Genomic DNA, 14,304 nt, shown 5'->3' on the forward strand with positions numbered 1-14,304 from the left:
CCCAAATTGCACTCAAGGTTTATTAATCTTTTGATAAACTCTACACCACTCGAAGTCTTTGAAGATAAATTGTCACAGCCCAACAAGATTAACGATGCTCTTTCTCTGCTTCAAGAACATAAGAAAACACTGATGAATATGTGATTAAGTTATTCTTTCAACATCCTGTAGGACTGAACTTCAGTGCAAACATGAGGTCTATTTTTGGCCAAAAGCTTTATTCCTTAGCCTCAAAAAAATACACTTGGAGATAAATTTCTGGCAGTAAATACTGTCTCAGTGTTCACACTTAGGAAATTTTGGGTTTCCAAAATCTAAGATTATGAGGGAAATGACCTTAAATGAAGCATGTAGTATATTTCTGAGGTTCTTTGTCATTAAGTAAACAGGAAAATAATTTAATAACGTATTTCAAGGGCAAATAAGGTACAATGCCAGGAACGAGAAAACTCGTATTCTCATTTTGGCTTTGCTACTTATTAAGGTCTGGACTCTGAAGCGAACCACTCCACTATTCACAATTAGCATTTCAATATCTGATATATAATTATAGCATTTACTCTCTTCACCCCGACGTTCTAAAAAGAAAGAGGCTTTGAGTCAGATAAACCTACTTTACAATCCTGGCTGTGCACTCTCTACTCCCAGTATGTCCTGAGGCAAGATAACCAAAATTTCTTTTCGTTGTGGCATGTAAGAGAGATAATAGTTTTTGTAATGAGTTGTTTTGAAATTAAATGAGATAATGTTTCTTTAATTAAAGTGTTCCTATTAAAATCTTGAGATACAAACCACAAACTCTTCAGGTTATATGCAATAAAGAGCTCAAATTGTAGCACATCCATATTCAGCAATCTGATAGGAAGTCCAGTCTCCTGCCTTTGTGCCCTTTCCACTCACTCTCCCAATGTTGATGTCTTAGAACCCCCAGATTCACACTGTCCTTTGTCTTGTCTATATCTTCTGTGAACCTTATGCTTGACCTTGAACTCACCTGCCCCCCTGATACAGAGAATTTCCCAATCATACTTCAAGCTGGTTGCTCCAAATGACTTGGTTCAGTGCTACTCTGTTGCCACAAGAGCCTGGCATATGCTGGTCACACAAATGGCCAAAAGAGGTGTCTGTTATCAGAGGCTGTTGTACCGGCTGGAGTCCATTCCATGTCCTATCCAATGAAGGGAGGTGACTTGTAAACCTTCCTGTCTGTTTCTTGCCTAGGGAACTGATAGAGCTCACCCTGGCCTGCATCAGGCCCACAAGATACAAGGTGGGACCGTCTTCTGGCTGTGCCAAATTTTGCCAAAGTTGAGCCGATGTCAGAATTGAACTGAGGTTCCCAAACTATGCTCCTTTAAAAAATTACTCACCATTCTTCTTAGTCTTTTCTCTAGAACAATTGCTTTCCTTCAGGATGATGCATTTGGGAACGACGTGGTGGTGTCTGCACTGAGAGACCTGACGTCACGACTCAGCTTTGAGCTTTACCACTTCGAGACCCACAACTCTCACCAGACAGTGGCTTTGAGACAGATCAGCTCTACCCACAGGACAGAATTCAGTAGCTTTGAATTCCCAGAAGGTCTTTAGTTCCTTATACAAATTTGATTATATTGTCAACAACAACAACAACAAAATCTATAAAAATATGTAAAGACAATAAATTTTCTTTACCAAAAAATAAAACCACAATTGTATGCCATAAATAATATAGATTTAGAAAAATATTGTAGCATTTTAAAATGATAATAGAATCAATTTAATGTTCCGAATGATTTAGGTGATATCCTGGTAAGTATGGGAAAATAATTGACATATACATGAATCTTTCATAGAGAATTGTTTAGCTTTTTTCTTCTGTAATATTTCTTATTCAGAAATGTGCATAGTGTCCTTGAAATAACATTGATGGCTTCACAATCCTGAGACCAGATGAGACCTTTGGAGGTTAAATTTTCCAATAAAATGAAAATGTTCCTACACTTATCTTTTAACATCCTTGAATTCTGAATCTAGGATTATCATTGAATAACAGTCAGCCACTTTATAATTTGGAACTTTTAATATGTTCCCAAGGATCTATGGTGAACTAACATAAAATTCAGAATAAAATTCTGAGGACAAAAAAGAATGAACAGAATTTCCTTTCTGGACTAACCATTAAGCATATTTATTTAAAAACGAATATATTCTTGTTCAAGTCAACACATAAACATTTTTAAAATATTTAATCCTATTTTCTATCCACTGCACTTTCAAAATTATCATAATAAACAATTTGGTATACATTATTGTAGGTACACATATACTCACAGACCTGCATGTATATGTTATTAATACTAAAGGCTATTATTGTGAAAATGTTTTAGAAATAGATACCAGATTACAAGATGAAAGTATTTTATTTATTTATTTTTTTAAGATGAAAGTATTTTAAAGAGGGCAAACTTAAATTATTTGTCAGGCTAAAGACAAAGACATTTATTTTAAGTGAAAACAAATTCAGTGCAAATCTACAAGTGAGATCTAGTGTTTATAAAACGCTGCTTAGTATACTACTTAAACAGATTTTTTGAAATAGTTCATAATAGAATAAGTCCTCCTTTATTAAAAATAAAATCATCAGATGTGAATATTCAAAACAAAATTAAACATTTAACAGCATATTTCTTAAGGGTATGCCTAGAGAAGTTCCCTGGATGCTTCTAAAGATTATATTCTTCATATGGTTAGCCAGCCTAAAAATTCATCACAGTATATCACGATTTGGGGGAAATCTAAGTAAATGTAAAATTGGTGAATATTCTCATTTTGCCTTTGAAATGTATTTGATCCTTTTTTTTTTCCTGAATATGTTTCATTTTCTGAATATATTTGTCTCTATTCCTATTGTGCTTGAGTAGAAATTAGCAACTGTTCACGCCTAAATTTCCATTAATACTTATGATCGGGGCACCTGGGTGGCTCAGCAGGTTTAAGCCTCCAACTTTGGCTCCGGTAATGATCTCATGGGATTTGGGTTCAAGCTCCACATCAGGCCCTGTGCTGACAGCTCAGACCCTGGGGCCTGCTTCAGATTCTGTATCTCCCTCTCTCTCGGCCCCTCCTTAGCTTGTGGTTTGTCTTTCTCTCAAAAACAAAGTAAATATTGAAATAAAAATTAAAAAAAACTTATGATCTAATGCTTGAAAGTGTTTATACTCCTACCTATAAATGTATAAATCTCTGAATATGATAGTGAACTAATTAAATGACAGATTTTATTCAAATGCATTTTACCACAACATTCAACATCAATCCTGATCTTGATTGTATTATCTTTTACAGTTAGTCACCCCCCCCACCACTTCTCAGTAGAATTATATATCGTTGACCTTGCCTTGTGATTTTACCTCTCTCCTTGATCCCTGTGTCATTGCACTCCAGCTTGATTATGTGACTTACTTTAGCTAATGGGAAGTGAGCCTACATGACACACACCACATCTGAGCAGAAGCTTTAAGTACTATTGCAAGGTTTGGCTCAGCCCTTACTCTTCTCCACTGTGAAATACTTGGCTCCTACAGGCTAGATGTTATAAGCCAGTGAGATAGGGAAGAAGGGGGTTATCACACAACACAGGCGACTAATGTTAATACAGATCTTCATAAATAATTTTGAGTAATACAAATTTTAAAGAAGAAAATCAGATCTTTAACTACAAAGTAATTATAAGTAAGTATTCTTTACATAGAAATGAAAGCTGATTCATGAGGTTTGCTCAAAACTATGCCATTCTCTTCCCTGAACAGCATTAACGCAAATACACAACTTACCTTTTAACCAACAAGTTAACAATTCAAAGTTATTTCTAATTTCAAAAACTAACATCAAAACTGCAACCATAATGTGTTCTTTCATTTTCTCATAAGATTGGATAAGCCTAAGATTCTTTAAAAGGCTGAATAAATTGCTTCAAATTCAAACACGTTCAGGAATAACTAATAATACATTTGATTGAAAGCTATATAAGAAGTCTAACACAACAATACTGATAATATTTCTTTTACTGCATTGTATGGTATTTGTGAAGAATTCCAGCCATTTTTTCCATACTGCTTTAAGGGTTTTTCTGAACTCCCTTTGCCTTTAGAAACTATAAAGTCCCATGATGCATAGAAAAGTGGCAGTTCAAAAGCCCAGATGAGTTCTTTAAAACTGCTGCTTCTTGATAGTCCATATTGGCAATGAAAAACTCTGGCCATGACTGGCTTCTCAATACAGCCTGATATCTAATTTCAGGATATAAAAATTTGAATGTTGCCTTCATGTTGTTACTTCTCATATATACCCAGATGTTACCATTTTAGTGCTAAAAAGTTGCCTACTTTTTCACTGGTATTTTTTACATGATGAAGTAGCTAATCTTACACTGTAAGATTATACATTTCCTCCTGAGCTCCCTACATGGGACCTTATAAGGATTCACTTTTTCAGAAAAAACAAATGGCCTGTACATATTTTTTATTGCTCTTGAATTTTATGGAGTTCTAAAATGGGTTTCCAACGTTTGACAGATATTTTTAAATTTTTGCTAGATGGAAAACAGATATGACAATTCTCATGTAGATGCATATTATGAACTACTTATTACAAAATAGGTGTGGCCTTGATACATGTATTGATTTTCTTTTTTTATATATTTTAATGTTTATTACTTTTGAGAGACAGAGACAGAGAAAGAGACAGAGAGAGACAGAGTACGAGCAGGGGAGGGAAGAGAGAGGGAGACACAGAATCCAAAGCAGGCTCCAGGCTCTGAGCTGTCCACACAGAACCTGACACAGGGCTTGAACTCACAACCTGAAATCATGACCTGAGCTGAAGTTGGATGCTTAACCAACTGAGCCACGCAGGCACCCCTGTATTGGTTTTTTATCACAACATAAAAAACTATCACAAACTTAATGTCTTAAAACAACATTCAGTTATTATTATCCATAAAAAATTATCACAAACTTAGTGTCTTAAAACAATACTCATCCATCCATCTGTAGTGTAGGAGTTCATGCATAGTGTAACTGGATTCTTTGTTCAGTCCTATAGGCTTGGTCAAAGTGTCAGCTGGTCCACAGTTTCATCTGAACCTTGGGTTCATCTTCTAATTTCGTTTAGGGTGTTGACAGAATTTAGTTTCTGGGAGTTACAGAACTGAAGTCTTCATTTTCCTACTGGCTGTTGACTGGGGGTCACTCTCAACTCCTAATAGAGGCTGCCTTCAAGTCCTAGCCATGTGACCTTTTCATCACATGGTAACTTCCTACTTTAAAGCCAGTGGGAGATTCTCTCTCATCTTGAGTCTTTTTAAAATCACCTTCTGATTAGGTCAGACCCATTTCGCATAGACTCCTTTTTGATTAGCTAAAATCTACTGATCAGAAACCCAAATGACATCTTCAGAATCTTTTTGTTCCATATAATATTATGTAATCATGGTAACTATGTCCCATCATATAAATAGGCTCTACCCAAACTCAAAGGAAGAGGATTCATTCTTCAAGAGTATAGGTCAAGTGATAGGAAGAGCCTACATTCTATTTTTAAATCAAAGTTATTACTTTTATTGATATCCCTAAAATCTAACAGTTTTGTTTAATAATAACATCCATTTTCTTAAGTACATTAATTTATGATAAGTTCAAAATTAACCTATTTATTGATTTTCTTAATGAATTATATATGACTTAATTGTTTATACAAGAAATACTATCATGGTAACCATATTGTATGGGAAGAATTATATACTCAAATGTCTACAGGGAGGAGGTGAGTAACATAATATTGTGAATTGGGCCAAGGAGCCATGACCATGTGTGAACAGTCCATGCTTCCCCTCTCCCCCAGGAATTAAAAGTAATTCTTTTAAGATAAATACTCCACTAGCAATAATGTCCATCTGCTTCCTGTGTCTATTATGAGATTACCTTTTCCTCTTTATTTAATTAATTAATTTATTGTATGCTTATTTATTTATTTTGAGAGACAGAGCAAAGGAGAGAGAGAGAGCACGAGCTGGGGAAGGGCAGTGAGAGGGAGAGGCAAAATCCCAACCAGGCTCCTCACAGTCAATGCAGAGCCTGACATAGGCCTTGAACTCACAAACCATGAGATCATAACCTGAGCTAAGATCAAGGGTCTGACGCTCAACCGACTGAACCACCCAGGCACCTTGACTTTTTCCTCTTTAAAAAAGTATATTGGATCCTTGATATGCTCTTTTCAGTATATAGGAACAGAACACAACATATTTTATTTCCCCTTTAAATTTCTTCTTTGAAGAGGTATGTGAACTTAACAATGGCCAGTAAGTTAATCACTACTGAAAAAAGAAATAGAGTAGATTGGTAACAACATGAATTGATTATAATCACCAACATACTGGGCCTGGCATGCTATTGGGATACATTTCTATGTTCCTCATAATTATCAATCTTCTTCTTCTTAGTCTTGCTTCCTACTTCAAAAAATAAATAAATAAAAACACTATACTTACAGTTATGACAAATGTCACCAATAACGACCTAATAACAAAATTTTGCTTTTGAGTCTTTCATGACTTGAATTCTTGAAGAAATTCAATACTGTTAATTACATTCTCTTTTAAAAACTCTGTATCTCCAATATTTCCCAAATATATCTTTTTTTTAACCCTAATCTCTTCCCTAAGCTTTGGACCCAAAAATACCTGACCTATGAAATTTGATGTTCCTAAGGTACTCAGAACTCTTTTATATTCAAAATTAAAGTCAAGATCTAACCCATCAGATCTGGTTCTCTTCTTAGGTTAGTAAATAGAGTGAGTAGAGCCCATTAAGCATGTGGTTCAATCATAATCCTAATAGCCATTCTTCATAGCTCCTCTCCTTCACCTTTGTCTAGGACAATATTAAACCCTTTTCATTTTAATTTCCAAAAATATCTTTGTGCTTCTCTGGCACACTCTGTCTGTATTTCTCTCATGTACTTTAACTCCCATAGAACTGATTTTGGTGCTCTGGCTTGAAAGCTAACGTTGCATTCTGTGCTGTGAGGGCTTTCTCTACAGTTAGGTCTGTTTTGAAGAGTAATGATAAGGGGCGCCTGGGTGGCTTAGTCGGTTAAGCGTCCGACTTTCGCTTAGGTCATGATCTCGCATCTGGCTCTGTGCTGACTGCCAGCTCAGAGCCTGGAGCCTGTTTCAGAGTCTGTGACTCCCTCTCTCTCTGATCCTCCCCTGCTCACACTCTCTCTCTCTCTCTCTCTCCTAGAAATAAAAAAAAAAGCAACATTAAAAAAATTTAAAAAAAGAAAGAAGAGTAATGATAAGAAAAGAGAGAACAGGTAATAGAGATCCCCCCACCCCACCCCCATCCCATGCTTTGATCACAGAGGCCTATTTCCCCAGTTTCTCTTGTCAGTAAGGAGCCCAGATAACTGCCACATCTACCGAGCCAGCCATCATGCCTGCTTGGCCATGCAGCTTCCTACAAGAGACATTCTCTGAGGCAGTGTTGGGAGAGTACAAAGAGGAAGAAAACAAAAAGATTTCCTTCCACTCTCATACAGAGGTGGCCCTTCCAAATTCTCTGACCTAAAAAAGAGTGATTTTCTTGGAGATCTGTCTATAGCCACTGAAAATTTTTATTCATGTGTTTTAGTTTTAATTCATGAGAGAGAAACTCTACTTTCCTTATCCTTATCCAGAAGCTTGGCTCTATTATTTTGATCGTTAAAAGAATTGTTCTTATTAAGCTTTTAGCCCACCTGGAAGGATATTATCCAAAAGTGCTTTTAAAAATCCTATAGCCTCGGGGCGCCTGGGTGGCTTAGTCGATTAAGCATCCGACTTTTGCTTAGGTCATGATCTCGCGGTTTGTGGGTTCGAGCCCCGCGTCAGGCTTTGTGCTGACTGCCAGCTCAGAGCCTGGAGCCTGTTTCAGTCTGTGACTCTTTCTCTCTCTGACCCTCCCCTGCTCACGCTGTCTCTCTCTCTCCTAGAAATAAATAAAAATATTAAAAAAAAAATTCCTATAGCCTCCATTCACTGTAAAGATGGCGTTGAGGAACGTGTTTATAGTACTGTGGAGTGCTATTCTCTTCTTGAAAGCTCACAGGACATTTTCGCTAGCCTCAGCATGTGATGTAATTAGACTACTTCTGTGCACCTAGTTTAGTTTTAATTATACGTGATATGATTTTTTATTTGACCTTATCTTTTTTGTTTCTTTCTGAATTGCAAAGAAGTATATTTTTTCTCCCATATTTGGCAAGTTTATTGACGAAATTTCATATTAATCTCACTTTTGACTTTACCATAAACTGTGTCTTTTTGTTTTTTTAACCACTTCATTCTTTGGTTTAAGTTTTATTTTAATATATTGTATTATAGGTATTTCAGGTAGCCAACCTAAATTCTTCTCTGGAAAAAGAAAGGATAGAAACAAATAAATCTATATATTATCATTACACTGCATATCATAACTAGGAAGAGGTCAATGTACATGATTGGAACAGAAAAAAAGTATTTTAAAGCTAAATGCTGTTTTCAAGTGGATTAAGTAAGCATTAAATCCTCCTTTTTTAGAAACAGTCTTTTTCCTTCCATCTAGACAAACTTCTTTCTTATATGTGACATTCTTAGTTGAAGGACCTTAAAGTCCAGCTTTTATTTCACCTCTTCTTTGATGTTATCACAGAATAAAAATTTTTGTTGACCAGAATGGACAACATTGCATAACTTTGAGAATTTTATTGAGGCTTTTAAATAATAAACATGAAATGATGTCTTAGCCATAAGCAGGAACTAGGAAATACTAGTCATTTTAAACTCACATTTAAAAATGTCCTATCAAAAAGTTATATTTCCATGGGTCTTGTGCTCTACAGACAAGAGATCTCATGTAGAGCTAATGTGTACTATGAGTTAGTAGCAAAAGTGAAATTACAAAACAAGAACAGTGTGATTTCTGATATGAATGGCATTGTGAACTGAATCATCAGGGATTCCCTGATCTCTGACATCCATCCATTCATCTATCCATCCATCCATGCATCCATGTAACCATAAAATGCATGTTGATCTGAGGATCAAGAAACCTGACCCTAATCCTTAATGTTTTTTGAATTATAAGAGCATTGCTAAGTTGTTCCAAGGAGAGTTTTTTTTAAGTGAATCTTTCATTTCTTGATTAAAAAACTGTATATGTGGTGGGGGTAGGGGGTTCTAGAAGTTGTGATATCCCATATCTAGACTAGGGAAAGAAAAAAGAATATGATTGCTTCTGCATTAACTGCAAAAGCCTAATGGAGAGGTCTTGCTCTAAGAACCCAGTGTCAAGAGTGCTTTATTTCAATAGCCTTGCAGTTTATGAAAGAAAAGGGAAGACCCTTGGCAAGTTCTCATCAAGATGCTTATGTTCAGATCTCCAAGCAGGAGGAGTGCCAAACCACCTCTCTGCTCCCATACCACTTGGTGTACAGCACAGAAACTATACAAAATCCACAGAAATGTACTTTATGCATGTGTCTAAAGTGTCTAGTATGCATGTGCATATGGTCTTAGAAATCACTGTTGCTAGAGACTATATCTCCATCATCTTTTAAACCTCAATTTTCAGTTGAGGTCACATTGCTTTTTAAGGTGTAGATAGTATGGGCTCTGATAATTATGGAAATTTCAAAGATCTCAAGAAAACTTGCAATGCGGAAGAACATTTAAATACAAGAATGGAATTAAAATGATTAGGAAGAAGGATCTATTTGAAGTAGAAATATAAATGATTATGGTGACCTGAAGCTCAGAGCCTAATTTAGTTTATAGGTTTTCTTGCAAACTCAGTTCTGTTTAGGTTTTTCATCTGTTTGTTTTTTGTTTTGCTAGCCGCCTGTTTTTCCTTGATCTTCACTGACCTAATGTATTATGATCACAGCAGACTTTATTAAATGCTTCAGGGATACAGATATTTCCACTGCAGAAATGTAAACAAAGTTGAATCTTCAATGTTACATTCTCAAATCATCTACAGCCTCACATGTTTAAAATTATATAGCCCAATTCAAGTGGATGCCAGAGACATGGTTTTAATGGAGAAAATCAATGCACTAGGAGAAAGGGACTGGATTTGAAATTATAGTCTCAAAGGAACTGTTTAAAGTGGAGATTTAAATATTCAAAATGCTACTTGTTAATGACTTTTTCATCAGCTCAAGGCACAGTATGTTGAAAAAGAGAGACAAGAAACTCAGGCATCAGTTAGAACAAGGATCAGCAACTTTATTCGGTAAGAAAGAATGATGAAGAAATCTGCACTGTTGATTAGATTCTCAATTTGGATAGAATTGAATTCTACAAAGAAGCAAATGTTTCTAGGGGACAATATATCAGATATAAGCACAACATCAAGGTTAAGGCTGAAAAGGATTGACTGACAGTAATAATGGGTGCAATTTCCTGTGAATATGTAACTGTAAATATGTATCTATAAGCATATGTATTATATATCTGTTTATACATATGATTTGATAAAAAAGTTTCATAAGTCTTTTATTAAGTGATTTGCCTTCAATTATTGTTTTCCCATTAGCTCTATTATTTTTAGTGCATGAATTTGCAGAATAGTCTTTATAAGTATTTTATATGGTAGAGGAAAAATGCCTATATCTGGATATTTTTCTGGAATGTTATCTAAAGACAGTGAGATAGACTAGTGTTTATTATCATGAAGACCTTTAACTCTCAATGGAAATATATGTAATTGTTGAAACACAAGTGGATAATTGTTTTACTCGTAGACAGCCAATATGCTAAGAAAAATTTAGAATAGAGTTCTAAACCCCTACAAACCTACTATGTTCTAAATATATCAAAAGTGCTACTTCTTTCCAACTGGACCAATCTATTGAACCCAGCGTCCCTATATTACCTAATATATTTTAACAATATTTGGATTCCCTTTGGATTAAATTTTATTCTCCCTTTACATAGATCATATACTATATTTAAAATTATAGCCAAGAAATAATTTTGCATTATAAAAGATGGCCATAGAAAACATTTGATTTGTATTTTCTATGGAAAAAGAGCCAAGGAAGTGTGAACTCATGCATACAAATCTGTGTCTCTTCCCAGTAGCATATTGCATCTAATATTTTATGAAAGTGGCTTCAGAAAAGAAATGTAATAGTTTGGGTTCTTTTGTCTGTTAGGGTAATATACTCTTTTGAAAATGTCCTTTTTCTATTTTAGAAATAAAAATAAATACTTTTATAAAATGCAAGCTTGTGCTTAAGTTCTAAATTAGTAGTTATGCTAAAACATGTTGCAAAACATTGTTTTTCTATTTGTCCTTGGCAAAGTGAAAGTAGAAATCACAAAAACAGTTCTGTTATTCCTTTATTCATTAAACTATCTCTCAAGGTCAAGCTCAAGCTTCATTTTGTTTTGGTGACTCTAAACTAGAAAGTTCTTAATTTTCAATGATCTTTTTAGTCATTATTTTCTTGGCTAGACATTTAGATAATTTATTTGGTAATCAATTCTATATGGCCTTGCTCTGGTACTTATATATTTTTTTACCATCTCTATTTCTACTTTTTCATATGTAAAGGTCTTGGAATAGGCAGTATGTCTTTTCCAAGCTCTTCGGTACGTAGCTGTGTCATACACATAGTGTAGTTCACCAAATAGATGAGTGAATATAACCAAGCTACAGGCCCAATTCTATCAGGCCAATTGGTTGCTCTATTTTATTTTATTTTATTTTTTTATTTTATTTTATTTTACTTTATTTGTTTATTTTGTTTTATTAGTTTAGTTTACTTTAGTTTTATTTTATTTATTCTTACTTATTAAAAGTCCAAGTAAGATGTTTATAAAATTAACAATTCTAAAGGAATTTAATAACATAGATATTAACTGGCAAAAAAGAAGAAAAGGAGTTCAGAAAAGGTTAACATTTTGAAGCATCCAATTAGCTCAGAATTTAAAAGTGTGCTATTAAGTTAAACCTGAGAGAAACACAGAAAAGTAATGACAAAGCCATTACCATATACTTGGAACTATATTTGCTGATAGTAAAGATGCAAAGCTGAACCTGCAACTCTTTATGATGTTTCTGGATCATTACTCTGTTTCATTTTCTCAACTACCTGTATTATCTTTCTGAAGTCTACATTTTATACCCATTTGTAGAGGTTCATTAACAGGAAATATACTACTTTAATTTTATCTCTTGTCCTTTTAATCTCTTCTCTGGGTATCACTTGATAAGGTGCTCTTCTCTTAAGGAAAAAACAAATCAAATGTGTTCTGGTTAAAGTTGTTACATAACAATCTCTGTATTTCCAATTAAGCAACTAATTTGAAGAAATAAGCATTTTTCTTCATAAAGTACTTCTCTTCAAATATAAATGTAAACCAAATGGCATTTTAGCTAGTAACTATTGACTATGATTATTTTATTTCTTAGGAATACAATAAATTAATGGACTTGATCTACATTTTTTAAAGTTTATTTATTTATTTTGAGAGACAGGGAGAGCAAGCAGAGAAGGGACAGAGAAAGAGAGAGAATCCCAGGCAGGGTCTACATGGTCAGTGCAGAACCCAACATGGGGTTTGATCCCACAAACCGTGAGATCATGACCTGAGCCGAAACGAAGAGTCAGATGCTCAACCGACTCAACCACACAGGCACCCCCACATTTTTTAAATAAGTAAAAGCTTTTCTGGTATAGTTGCATATCAAAATCTGCCTTATTAACTACCCAGATGAATGAGTATTGGCAAATTTATATGCTCATCTAATCACCATCATAGTTAAGATATAGAACATTTCTATTATCCTTCAACATATACATCATACACTTCGTAGTTACGCCACCTCTACCCCAACCACACAGCCAGTGCTCTGCTTTTGGTGACAAACATTTTAAGGAATTGAATAGCGATGTATATCTGATTTTAGTGACTGCTTTTTAAACTGCTGAAGTGTAATGACTTCCTATTGACCATTGGTCCTTTTATCCATATGTTTCAAAAGGGCTTGTAAAAACCATTTTGTGATTTTGTAATCATGTAACAGTGTGAAAACATATATTGGACATTTTTACACCATGTTGCAGTCAATTTTCATTATTTATTTTTTTCTTTTGGAAATGAGTCACATTTTCCTTATCTTTGTCTGACAAATAATTTTGGAGTGTATCTCAGACATTGGGTATTTTCAAGACTAAGGCAATAAGACATACCTCAAACTATTCAGTCAGCACAAAACCTTATAGTTGACAGATTCTCATTCTGTTTTGTTCACACTCCTTCTTCACAGTGAAACATAAAATACCTAAAAGATTTCATGTACCATAGTTTTTGAATTAAGATTAGTGAATTAACTGATTTTTTTTTCTTTCCCATTGCTTCAGCTTCATCCAACAGTGTTGATAAGGTCATCATGTGGACATCCTAAATTAAGTGTTTATCTTTTCACCTTGTTTTTAAATTATTGTTAAATAGATCACACTATACATTCTCAATTATCCCACTGGACTGCTCCTCGAAAAATGTAAACCTCTTGCATGCTGGGAGCCACACAGGCCTCGCTGGATGACAGTCATAGTGAGGAAATGGCAGTGTTTGCATGGCTCCTGCCATGAGAAATGAAAACTGGTATCTCCTTCTGCTACTACTGGCTCATGTTGGAAATGAGGCTGCTGGTATTGACCAGACCTCACAATATTCCAGATCAGACCCATATTCCCCACACAGATTGCTCATAAGGAAAAGCATATTCCCTTTTCAAATGATTCTTCAGATGAAAGCACTGTGGATGATTGTCAAAAGGGTCTTCCAAGGGGCTTGCAGATCCCAGACTTACATAATAAAGGGGGCTAAGAACACAAGAGTTACAATGGAGTCTGGCCCTGAGACAAAGAGCCTAATTTAGACTTAAGGACAGATATCCACCCCCACCCAATTGTTTCTGCTTGGAGCCCCGGCCCCCCAAGGCATTTGTGAGTGACTTATTCTGGCCTTGAATATGCTGATTGCTCCCTGTGAAGGGACCTATTGAGGAACTTCTTTTTTTGTGATTATGGGAGCAAAGGTGTTTTTGAAAGACCTGTTTTTCTTAATATTCCTTAAACAAGCTATTGACCCCTGCTCACAAAGAAGTAACTTTACCCTTTTTATGCTAAAAACATTGTCCTGTATGCTAAAGATACCTTCCTTCCCCATAGGATAAGCATCTAAATCACCTACCTCAATCCCTATTGATAAAGGTTAGGTAGAGT

General features: G+C 35.0%; 1 long non-coding RNA gene across 1 annotated transcript in view; it reads left to right on the forward strand.

Annotated features, from left to right (window-relative positions):
• LOC144237195 (uncharacterized) overlaps window positions 1-1,627 on the forward strand; it is a 60,216-nt gene extending 58,589 nt beyond the window's left edge. The window contains exon 3 of the long non-coding RNA XR_013336781.1: window positions 1,383-1,627. This is a non-coding gene — a long non-coding RNA (uncharacterized LOC144237195). The remainder of the gene's footprint in view (window positions 1-1,382) is intronic.
• The last annotated feature ends 12,677 nt before the right edge of the window (window positions 1,628-14,304 follow it).

The sequence above is a fragment of the Crocuta crocuta genome, unplaced genomic scaffold (genome assembly GCF_008692635.1).
Source record: "Crocuta crocuta isolate KB4526 unplaced genomic scaffold, BGI_CrCroc_1.0 scaffold562, whole genome shotgun sequence".
Taxonomy (NCBI): domain Eukaryota; kingdom Metazoa; phylum Chordata; class Mammalia; order Carnivora; family Hyaenidae; genus Crocuta; species Crocuta crocuta.